This window comes from Falco punctatus, assembly GCF_963210335.1.
Source record: "Falco punctatus genome assembly, chromosome: 2".
Lineage (NCBI taxonomy): Eukaryota > Metazoa > Chordata > Aves > Falconiformes > Falconidae > Falco > Falco punctatus.
Genome location: NC_137581.1, coordinates 4,258,223 through 4,270,781, shown reverse-complemented (window position 1 = coordinate 4,270,781; position 12,559 = coordinate 4,258,223).

Genomic DNA, 12,559 nt, shown 5'->3' with positions numbered 1-12,559 from the left:
CTTCTCTCCCTGAAAGGTGGTGGGATCAATGGCCCAACTGAAGTACATCCACACCAATGCACACAGCATGGGCAACAAACAGGAAGAGCTGGAAGCTGTTGCACAGCAGAATAAATATGACATAAAATCACAGAATTGTTTAGATTGGAAAAGACCTTTAAGATCATCAAGTCCAACATTAACCCAGCATTGCCAAGGCCATCACTAAACCATGTCCCTAAGAACTGCATCTACGTGTTTTTTAAACACCTGAATCACCACCACCCTGGGCAGCCTGGTCCAGTGCCTGACCACACTTCTGGGGAAGAAATTTTTCCCAATCTCCAACGTAAACCTCCCCTGGTGCACCTTGAGGCCATTTCCTCTCGTCCTGTCGCTTGTTACCTGGGAGCAGAGACCAACCCCGTCACTGCAGCCTCCTGCCAGGCAGCTGTAGAGAGCAATAAGGTCCCCCCTGAGCCCCCTTTTCCCCGGGCTGAGCCCCCCCAGCTCCCCCTGCCCCCCCCCCCCCCCCCCCCCCCGAGCTGTGCCGCAGCCCCTTCCCCAGCCCCTGCCCGGCTCTGGACACGCTCCAGCCCCTCCGGGTCTGTCTGGGGGTGAGGGGCCCAACGCTGAGCCCAGGGCTCGAGGGGCGGCCGCACCAGGGCCCAGCACAGGGGGACGGGCACTGCCTGGCCCTGCTGGCCACGCTGCTGCTGACACCGGCCAGGGCGCTGCTGGCCGCCGTGGCCACCTGGGCACACGGGGGGCTCATGCCCAGCCGGCTGCCGACCAGCCCCCCCAGGCCCTTCCCCGCCGGGCAGTTCCCAGCCCCCTGCCCCCAGCCCGCAGCGCTGTGGGGGGCTGGTGTGACCCACGGGCAGGGCCCGGCACTCAGCCCTGTTGGGCCTCAAAATTTCAACAGACATAGTTGCCATTACAAAAACATGGTGGGATGACTGGCAGAACTGGAGTGCTGCAGTGGACAGCTATAAACTCTTCAGAAGGGATAGACAAGGAAAGAGAGGTGGTCGGGCAGCCCTTTATGTTAGGAAGTGTTTTTATCTAGAGTCTGATGATGGTGATGAAAGGGTCAAGTCTTTACAGGTAAGAATCGGGGAAGGCCAACACGGCCGATATCATGGTGGGAGTCTGTCCTAGACCGCCCAACCAGGACGAAGAGGCAGGCGAAATGCTTTATAAGCAGCGGGGAGAAGTCTCACGATCGGAGCCCTTGTTCTCATGGGGCACTGCAAGTTACCAGGTGCCTGCTGGAAATGCCATCAGCAGAGAGGGAACAGTCTGGGAGTTGCTGGAGTGTGTGGGAGAGACCTTCCCGACAGAGCTGGTGAGGCACCCAGCGAGGGAAGGCCCCCATGGGACCTGCTGTTTGCAGACAGAGAAGGACTGGTGGGTGACACGATGGCTGGAGGCCATCTGGGGCACAGCGATCACGACAGTTTTCAATTCCTGGAGAAGCAAGGAGGGGATCAGCAGAACCGCCACCTCGGACTTCTGGAGGGCAGACTTGGCCTGTTGCGGGGCCTGGCTGACAGTCCCAGGGGAGGCTGTCCTGACCGGAGAAGGACCCAGGAAGGCTGGACATCTTCGGGAAAGAATACTTAAAAGGCACCGGAGCGGGCTGTCCCCACGTGCTGAAAGATGAGCCGGTGGGGAAGACAAGCAGCCTGGCTGGAACTCAGGGAAAAAGGAGAGTTTGTGACGTTTGGAAGAAGGGGCAGGCAGCTCTGGAGGACTACAGGGATGTCGAGAGGTTATGCAGGGAGAAAATGAGAAGGGCCAACATACAATTAGAACTTAATCTGTCTACAGCTGTAAAAGACAACTAAAAATGTTTCTATAAAAACATTAGCAAGAAAAGGAGGGCTAAGGAGAATCTACATCCTTAATCGCATGTGGGAGGAAACACAGTGACACAAGCTGAGGAAAAGCCTGAGGTACTTTGTTGGGGTCTGCAGCAGGTCTGCAGAACCCCAACAGTACTTAATGCCTTTGGAGCAGTCTTTAATAGTAAGACCAGCTGTTCTTGGGGTACCCAGCCCCCTGAGCTGGGAGACAGGGACAGGGACAGAGTGAAGCCCCCGTAATCCATGGAGAAATGGCCAGTGACCTGCTACACCACTGAGACATGCACAAGTCCATGGGGCTGGGTGGGATCCACCCGAGGGCACTGAGGGAGCTGCTGGCAGTGCTCACCGAGCCGCTCTCCATCATTTACCAGCAGTCCTGGAGGACTGGGCAGGTCCCACTTGACGTGACGTCAGCCAGTGTGATGTCCATCTACAGGCAGGGCTGGAAGGAGGGTCCGGGGAGCTACAGGCCTGTCAGCCTGACCTCGGTGCTGGGGAAGGTTATAGAGCAGATCATCCTGAGTGCCCTCACAGGGCACGTGCAGGACACCTGGGGGATCAGGCCCAGCCAGTGTGGGGTTATGAAAGGCAGGTCCTGCTTGATGAACCTGATCTGCTTCTAGGACAGGGTGACCCACCCGGTGGATGCAGGAAAGGCTGTGGATGGTGCCTACCCGGACCTTAGCAAAGCCCTTGACACCGTTTCCCAGAGCATCTCCTGGAGGAACTGGTGCCCAGGGCTGGGACGGGTGTGCTCTGCGCTGGGTAACAAGCTGGCTGGGTGGCCGGGCCCAGAGCGTGGTGGGGAATGGAGTCACATCCCGCTGGCGCCGGGCACAGGTGGTGTCCCCAGGGACCAGCGCTGGGGCCAGTCCTGTTTGATGTCTTCACCAGTGACCTGGACGAGGGGCTGGAGCGCACCCGCAGTCGGTTTGCAGAGGACACGAGCTGGGGGCAGTGTGACCTGCTGGGGGGCAGGGGGCTCTGCAGGGGTCTGGGCAGGCCGGGCCGAGGGGCCGAGGCCAGTTGTATGAGGCCCAACGGGGCTGAGTGCCGGGCCCTGCCCGTGGGTCACACCAGCCCCCCACAGCGCTGCGGGCTGGGGGCAGGGGGCTGGGAACTGCCCGGCGGGGAAGGGCCTGGGGGGGCTGGTCGGCAGCCGGCTGGGCATGAGCCCCCCGTGTGCCCAGGTGGCCACGGCGGCCAGCAGCGCCCTGGCCGGTGTCAGCAGCAGCGTGGCCAGCAGGGCCAGGCAGTGCCCATCCCCCTGTGCTGGGCCCTGGTGCGGCCGCCCCTCGAGCCCTGGGCTCAGCGTTGGGCCCCTCACCCCCAGACAGACCCGGAGGGGCTGGAGCGTGTCCAGAGCCGGGCAGGGGCTGGGGAAGGGGCTGGGGGAGCTGGGGGGGCTCAGCCCGGAGAAGAGGGGGCTCAGGGGGGCCCTTCTCGCTCCCTACAGCTGCCTGGCAGGAGGCTGCAGTGACGGGGTTGGTCTCTGCTCCCAGGTAACAAGCGACAGGACGAGAGGAAATGGCCTCAAGGTGCACCAGGGGAGGTTTACGTTGGAGATTGGGAAAAATTTCTTCCCCAGAAGTGTGGTCAGGCGCTGGACCAGGCTGCCCAGGGTGGTGGTGATTCAGGTGTTTAAAAACCACATAGATGCAGTTCTTAGGGACATGGTTTAGTGATGGCCTTGGCAGTGCTGGGTTAATGGTTGGACTTGATGATCTTAAAGGTCTTTTCCAATCTAAACAATTCTGTGATTTTATGACAAAGCAAACACTTAAGGACATCTGCTTGCCACATTTGCAGTAATGCAGTGAAATTTTTGTTATAAAATTAGATAGGAGGCTGTGCCGGGAGCAGCGTTGGCCTGGCATGCGCTCCTCTTCCGACTGCGGTGTCACCTGCAATGGCACATGGTCACCACAAATCACATGGGTGATTTGCCTTCTCTAGGGCCATTTCCTCAAGTTTCTTATTATCTGAAACCCTTCTGGACTTTTCATATTAAGGTTCTTAGTGTTTTCCTGTTAATTTTATGAGAATTTCATTACTTATTCAGTTTGTGTGATACTTGTGTTAAATGCATTTAAATAATTGTATTAGTTGAAGGAATAGGAAAGCCAAAAATCTGTTGTTCCACAAATACTTTCTTTGGCAGCAAAAGACATTTTGTCATGTTTTCCTTCTGCTTGTTTTCCCCTCTCTCCTACAGATCTTGGGGCTGCTGTGATCTGGTTCTGCCCAGAACTGGGTCAGTGGAAGAGTCCTGTTTCACACACCCCTTTTCTCTCCCTTCATCAAAAGTCACCTAGGAAAATAACCCTAAAACCCACAGGGATTTAGGACACTGTATTTAGGACCCCATATTAGGTCCTGAACCTGGTCACGTACAGTGCTGAACCATCAACCCCACCACGGCGAGAAACTCCAGCAGCAAAAGGCAAAGGAAAAAAAAAATAAAAATAAGAGAAACTCTCAGTCTCTGAAGGCTTGTAAGGGGGAAGAGATGATCCTAAAAAGGTCTCCAGCCCTAAAATCATCGGTAGCAGCCCAAAAACCAGCTGCCAGGCAGACTAGGGCAGGGATGGGTGCTGCTGTTGCTCCCTGGGTGGGCAGGGAGGGCATACAGCCCATTTTGATTTGCGATGTGCTTAAATGGGGTGAAACTCCATCAGTGTTAATTAATTATCATCACCCGTCATTCCTCCCACCTGTACAGACACCTCCCGCCCAGTTAGCTTGCTTTAATGGCAATGAAAGTAAATAGGTAAATTTCTAATGCACTATTTCACTTATTTGACCCCAAAGTTGCTAAGGGGGAGTATCTTGCTGTGGGGGATGTGGGGACTGGGGTACACGTGGGGGAGTTTGACACCCATGGGGGTGATGGGTGATGCTGTGCAGTGCCAGATGAAGGGATTAAAAAGAGGAGGAAGGAAAACTGAAAAACAAGAGAAAATATGCTTATTCTTGAGACAAAGCAGCAGCAGGAGTCCAGCTTTTATTAAGTTGACGGGCTGGAAAGCATTAGGGAAAAGCTGGAAAACATTAGGGAAAAGCTCCTCTGCTGAATTAAGGCAGCGAGTGGGTCCCCAGCTGCTCCCATCTCTCTGCAGGGACATGGAGTCTGAGCTCACTCTCATTGCAGGCCCAGATCTTGTTGATTAACTTAGTTGCATTTTCAATTTCAGCCTCAGAAAGGAAAGGGAAATTATGTAAATACGATTTATAACGACACTTTGTTGCTCGGCAGCGTGATGCAAATGAGGCCGTGGTGATGGCAGTGACATGAGAGCTACACAGAGGGGAAGGAAGAAATAGTGATGCTTTAAAACCAGACCCCAAACATAAGTAGGAATAAGGTGAAAGGCAAAGTGGAGGAGGAAAATTACAGCTGGTCATTCCTTCAACAAATGAAATTTAATTATTCCTTCTGGGATTTCAAAGCAGATGACTTAGGTTTTCCGCCCTTGTGGGAATAATTTGTTGGTTTTGCTCATGCAGCAGACCCCCAACATGAGGTTTGGTCTTGAGGTGCTTCAAGGTGAGGGTCTTCTGCCCAGGGTGGTGGGAGAAGAACTACACACTCTTGCCACCCCTGCTCCTACGAGGCCAGCTCTCCCACTCCGAGGGCACATTTGGGGGAGGAAAGTGAGAAGGTGACTGCAGGTGGGCGGTTGGTGCCCATATCCTCATTTTCATGCTGTGGAGATGTGGGGAGCAACCTCCAACGGCCCCATTGCCCAGCACAGGAGCTAGCTGGCGAGAGCAATCTGAGCACTCTTGCCTCCATCAGGTTGCAGCCTTCTGCTCCTCTTTGAAGATATCAAGAAATGAGCCTACTGTGATTCCTCTGATCATCCATTTGCACTTGAATTAAAACTAATTTTTCTGGATTCTACAAAGTTTTTTGCCTTGGTTGCAGCCTCTAAAATACCAGTAATGTATTCTCTCCTTTCCCTCTCCACATGATTGCAGCATAATCTCCTACTCACTTGATTTATTTAAGCAGGCCTTCAGATGCTCCAGTAATGGGAGTCATTTAGGTCCCTCTGCAGATATGTATTTATTTATTGCTGTTCATTTAAACTGCAGTGTCAGTTGGCAGGAGAGAGACAAGACTGGGGTCACAAGGATGTTAAATTATTCGCTGTCAAAAATAGCTGGTTGAGAAAGTTAAATTAAGCAAAGTCATTCAAGGTCATAGTCAATCACTGGTGGGATGAGAAGGACGTTAATTAGCTGTTTTATTTATGGGGGTCATCGTGACCAAAAGACCAGCAGTTGGTAACAAAAAGGGAAACTATAGCAACTCCTTTTGTTTTTTTGGCAAAGCAGCTCTTGGATGAGAAGCCCAATTGCTGTCCTTGACTATGATGGAGAAGTTGAAGCTATTGAAAGGCAGTGTTGTGATGCTCACCGAGGCCCTGTGAAGCCCCAGGAGGCATGGTCCAGGGAGAGCCCCCTTGCAAAATGCAGCTGGGGCCTGAGCTTGGTAATGCTCCTCCCACAAAAAAGCTTGGGCAGCGGCTGGGTGAAGGTCTCAGAGGGCATCTGAGATGCTTTAGTCGCTCATGCAAACAGGTCCTCACCTGAGATTTTTCCACCTCTCCTGACAGACAGTGCAGTAGCTGCATACCTCTTCTGTTAATATTTGTATTTCATTTCCCATTTGAACTTCACCAGCATCTTCTTGCAGCTATTAGACCTTGTAATACCCTTTTCCTCCTAGTTTAAGAGCTCCCTAAGACCAGGCATCTCTTCCCTTTCCATTCTTCTCTACCATGCACTACCATGGACCAGCTAAGGTAGGAATATCATAGAACCACAGCAAAAAATCAGTGAGTAAACTGGGCAAGTATGACCTGGAGTCACTGGGAGCCAACAGATCCACACCTTGTAGCTTATGGCATGGCCTTTCACAGGAAAGCAGCATGATCACGGCACTCAGTTCTTTAATGATAGGAACGCCTGGCCAGAAGAGACGTTTTCAACCAAAGATCCAACCCATAACCATTCATCAGGAAAAGGCCCATTTTCACCCTGTTCCTGCATAACAGGCAAGGTGGAAACCATAAGCCCTGATGAAACTGCCCTCTGCCTCACTGACCTGATGAACACATCGGCCACAGTTCAGGACGTGCCCACGCTGTGAACTGCACAGCGGCCGGCTGGCAAACAGCTCACGCTAATTGATAACTCTGCTGGGAAATCCATACCATTAAATTCTCCACTTAATTGTCTGTATCAGCACTTACTTCTGCACAGCCACAAATCAGAGAGCTTTTTAATGGGACAGCCGCTGTTAAGCAAGACAAGAAGTCAAATAGCAAGAAGCTTGCTTGAAGAGAAACGAAAACATGACATCAGGGTTTATACTGGAGGAGAGATTCGATGCTGCAGCTGAGATTGTGGGGGAGCTGTGGCCCAGGGAGATGCTAAGAGATTGGCCTTCCTCTGAAAAGCTAGCAAGGTAAATCAGCAGAGGAAAGGTTGTCCGTGATTCTATCTACAGGAGGCAGCTCAGGTATCACAGATCAAGGTCTGGCAGCACAGGGCTGCTTGAGCATTTACCCTTCTCCTCTGTCCTGAATCCTCCTCCTTGATGGTGACACCGGGTGACACAAGTGTGGGAAACAGTGCTCATGTCCCCAGTTCCTTGGCCATCTGAGCAGTCTTTTGCTCAGCAATGTGTAATTAGAGGAGAGCTGGGCTTACTCTTAACAGCTTTCCTACCCCACATCGATCTGATCTACGTAGGTGAGTACTCACCTGCTCATAAACAAGCAACTTCAGAGGAAAATGCCCAAGTGCTGAAAAAAAAGATGGTGTTGCAAAGCCTGGTCTAGGGATGTGCTGTGATATTAAACTCAAACGTGCCAGCCCAGCCCTGCAGGACTTCGAGGTAATCTGTACTTAAGGAGACAGGGCTGGGGCGAGTGTCCTGGCTAAACCTCAGCTGGGTTTGCAGCTGCACAGCTGCACAGAATGGGGAGATACCGCCTAAAGGGCAGCTTGGAGGATGCAGGTATGAGCATTTCCCAGCCTCTTAACCCACCGTAATTCCTTCTGGGCTCCAGAAGTCAAGTGTGACATGGCTCCTCTATTCCTGGATTTTCAAAGAACTTGAACCCATCTTGCCAAAACAGAAGAGAAACCCTCAAATTTTCAAGGCTTCCACATAAGCTGATGGACCTAGGAACAGCAGAGAACTGAGTAATGGCTAGTGGTAAACCTCCATCTTAACTGCCATCCATCCTTTTGCTGGACTAATAAAGAAAGCAAGAAGATAACCACTCCCGGCACCATGTTCCTTATGTTCCTCCTCAACTGAAAATAACAAAATCTTTCCGGAAACCCCAGCGGAATGCCAGGACTAGGTCAGAGTCATTCAGTAATGACCTATGGGTGCTGCCCTCTGCCAAAGCCCTGAGACATCAGCAGATAAAGGCATTGGCCAAGAGCTCCCACCTTGCCAGGGTTTCTCATAGCAGCAGCAGCACTGGAACACTTGGAAGTCAATACCATCTCCTGGTCACAAACCTTCCAGGACTTTGGTCGTTGTTCAGCCATAATCACCTGGCTGGAGGGGACCAGGGCTCAGCTGCTTTGGCAGGGATGCACCTCTGCTTGGTAGCATGCTGCATTATAGGAGGTCAGCTGATTACCTTGATTTTTCCATGGGGTTTTCCACAGCGAGAAGCAAAATGGTTTGGAAAACAAGTGGGTTGCCAGCAACCCCACATTCCCCCGGAGCAGAGAGAAAGGGAAGGAGCAAATGGCACCGCTCTCCTCTCAGCTGCTTTTTATTTAGGGCAGGTCAGAAGCTGCCCTAACAAATGCTGACTCCAAATAGTCCTGCCAAGAACTTTTCAGGCAATTTTCCTGCTGATTCTCTTCCTCGCCCCAGAGGGGAAAAAAAAATTAAAACCAAAAAAACCATGGTTTTTTTCCCCCTTCTGTCACCATCTCTGCCTTTAGCTCCTAGCAGAGACACATCTGAAGCTCCTGTTTCCAGCAGCTCCCAAGAGCATACAGAGAGCCAGGCAAGGCAGAGCCACACATCAAGGCTCTTCCACACAACTCTTCTCGCAGATAAGCAGCTTGTGGTGAAATCAGGACAAATTCTAATCTCGGCTTCACAAGCCTAAATCAATGTTGGGATCGGTTGAATGACTTTGGATTTGTACTGGTGTAACTGAGCCTGAGTTTTGCTTGATAACAGCTTCCCTCTTCTTCCAGTCACACTCACTACGCAAACTGGTGGCTTGTTTCTGAAGAACTCACAGAAAGGCAAGATTTGCTTTTCCTAAGTAAATCTTAAAAAACTGTTGTGTTTTGAGCTTGTCCTTATTCCCCAGCTGCCTAACAATACTGCCCATTTATAATGTGTAGATACCTCAATGTACCACCTGGTTCCTGCATCAGAAAGGACTTTGTCCTTCCAGATGGTGATTGTCAGGTGTCACTTTTGGACTGCCCTCCTTGGCTTTTGGAGCGGCCAACTCCGGGGAGGAGGAGCAGGCAAATGCCAGACCTCATGGGAACACCCTTGACCAAGTCCTTGCTATTACATATGTGGAGCAAAGCTCCTAGAAGACAACTAAAATGACTCATGATTCCCTACAAGACAAGACAGTAAGACAAGCAGCCAGTGGATCTGAATTTTTCCTCAGGGATTTACTCATTTTGTGCAATATATTTCTGACTGAGCTACCTCCAACATCCACCAGGACCTGTGGGCTGGCCACTCACACCCCCTGCATTTCAAGGAAACGGAGGTTTCAGAAGGGCCGAGGATAATTTGCTGTGGTGACCGTGTGTCCCATCACACCCCCGCACCAGGAACCATGCATACACGTTTCCCATCACTTTCATCCCATGAGAACTTATCTGGGCATTTCCCCACCATTTCCAAGGCAAGTATTTTCACTCCACAACCTACTTTTCTTCAGCAAGACACATCTCTAGGGCATGTCCTGGTGGCTTCTAGGGTATTTCCTTTAGATATCGCTTACCAGCCTAACCTTGACCTAACATCAGCATGCAGCAACTCCAGCACTTGTGCTGACTCCTGCAGTTGGTGAGGAAGCCAACTCCAACCTCTGCTCCCGGACTGTCTCCGGTTACAGAGCTCAGGGAAGTTGCTTGAGTATTAATTAGAAAGGTCACCTCTACATCTCAGCATCATCCGGGCTTAGCTTCAAACGTTAGACAAGCATAACACTATTAGTGCAATCAAGATTTATTTGCTGCAGTACAGACTGACTGGAAAGGTGGAGCCGAGGGTGTGGGAAAAAACAACAGGGATGTAATTCTTCATGTAAACCCCAGCAGCAAGGCACTGTGCAGCATCCTTGTCTAACCCCTGAACCGTAATTCAGCTGCTGTGTTTGGGAGTCCACAAGAGCCTTGACTTGGGTACAGCCCCTCAGTGCATGCTCCGAAATCATCCGTGTTTCTTGCGGTGTCTAGCGCCTGGCTTTTGCCCCTTCCTCCTCTGCAACTTCTGTATTTCAGGGGGAAATACTGTGCTGTTGCCAAAGCGAGTGCGTAGGAGATGTTCCCAAATATACTTTTTTTCAAAAGGATCTTTGACACCAGTGGTTTTTTCATCGCTGCCAGTTTGTGAAATGGATTCCACCAATTTCTGAAAAAGCTCCAGATGCACCTTTTTATCATATACTGGGAAAAGCAGCAATTATCCAGCACTGTGGATGAGATTGCTGGTTACCACCTGCATTGTGCAGATACTCACCTCACACACCAGTAATGCAGATGACAACAATAGCAATGGCATCTTGTGTGCCTTGATCCCCCTCTTTTCCAAAGTTTTAGAGAACAGGAGCGTCTCAGTCAGAGATACTGGGAACATAACAGTAATTTAAAATGCTTTTTTTAGCCAGTGCAGCTTCGGGCACTGCATACATGGTGATGAGGACACCTAAATCTTCAGAGGGTTCCCAGTGTACTCAACACCAGGAAGGCTTCTCCACCAACCCCAAAACTACAATATGCCCAAGGCCCACCTAAGCTTCAGAAAACCTTGCTGAGTTAGCTATATTGTTTTGTTTTTTTTTTTTTAAAAAAAAACTTTTACTTGGCCCTCCATTTAAAAACCCCATTTACTACCCCCCCGCCACCCCTTTGCACAACACAACTGCGTTAGTCAAGTAAATGAATAACGATGCAGTTTCTGAGCAGACCTGTGGTGCTGCCAAGAAGCTTTTGCCTCATTAAATCTGTGTCATATCTACTTCCACTCACACAAGGATGCCTATCTTGGCTGCTGGGCAGTGTACATGAGTTGAGAATTTAAGCAATTTTTTTGTGTTTCAGATTATCAGTGTGTTTTTTAAAGGAGTCTGACTTGTGCAGGCAACCAGAAGATCACCGGAGAAGGAAACAGGAACCCTCTGATTCTGCAAAAAAGCAAATGTTAATCCGTCTTTTGGAGAAAAATATATCCAGCTTACAGCTCGCATTTTCTGTTTTACAATGCGGAAGGAAAAGCTGTTACTCCAATTTTCTCCCAGCTTTGCAACCCTACCTGCTCGTGCTGCAATTACGCCTGATCTCATTAACAAAGCACTGCCAGACCTGGCTGGGATTTGGAGAGGAGATCTAGGGAAAAGACAGGTGTTGCAAGAAGTGGCAGGGCTGATTCACAGCTTGGCTATCTTCCCTCTGAATCAGCAGGAAAATAATTAATATCCCAAGCTAGCAATAGGGGACAGCAGCCAGCTAGATAATTATATGGTCCTCCTTACAATCTCAGGTCCTCATTTTTTAATAACTCAAGTAATCTCACTTACTTGCCCATTGTGAAGAAATGGCTGTATTAATTAGCAAGCAAGTGTGTTGTGTGAAGTATTTGGTATGGAAAAGCAAAGACAAAATGATTAGCTTTGCCTTAAATTCTCAGTGAAGCCTCTTGTTTTATCTGGGTAAGAATTTGCAGCCTAAATGCAGCCCTGGGACTTACTGTGGTGCTTTCAGTGGACCTCAGGTGGTCTGGGCTGTGGAAGGAGATATTTGCTGCTGCGTGGGGCCAGTGGGACAGGCTTGGGATGCCCGACCTGGGTGTTACATCCTGTGGGAGCCTTTGGTCTTGCTCAAAGGGTTCCCGGGGGTTGGCACTGTCTCACATGGGCATCCCTATGTTTTAAAGTGGAAAAATAGAGAAAAAACAGACCCAGCAGAGGTTGTATAACACAAAAAGACCGATTGCCATGTGTGAGGCTGGGAAATCATACTGCCCAAGGATATAAATTCATCCCAAAGCATCCAGATTTTTTCCTCTTTGCACAAGGTATTCTTATAAGTCTAGATATACAGAGCCAATGAAGTATCTTTTCATTGCTGTATGTCTTTGCCAGAAAGAAGGTGTTGATGCCAACAAGAGATAGAAGAAAAAAGGGTTTCAGAATTAAAAAGTTTCTATTTCAGCTCTAAAGACAGGAAAAAAGCCAAATACTCCAGTTCAGTGATATTAAAAAAAAATTCCTGCTCAGCAACATAGTTTAGAGAAAATAAGTAAGATGGAAATCCCCTTCACATTCAGCTTCTTACAAGGAGAAAAGCCCGAAGGAGGGACAAGGCTTGTATCTAATTGAGCTATTAGGGAAAACTTTCCAAGTCTAGCTTTGGAGTGGGCAGGCAGGGGAGGCTGTAGCATCTCTGTCCCTAGAGGTTTCAAACACCAC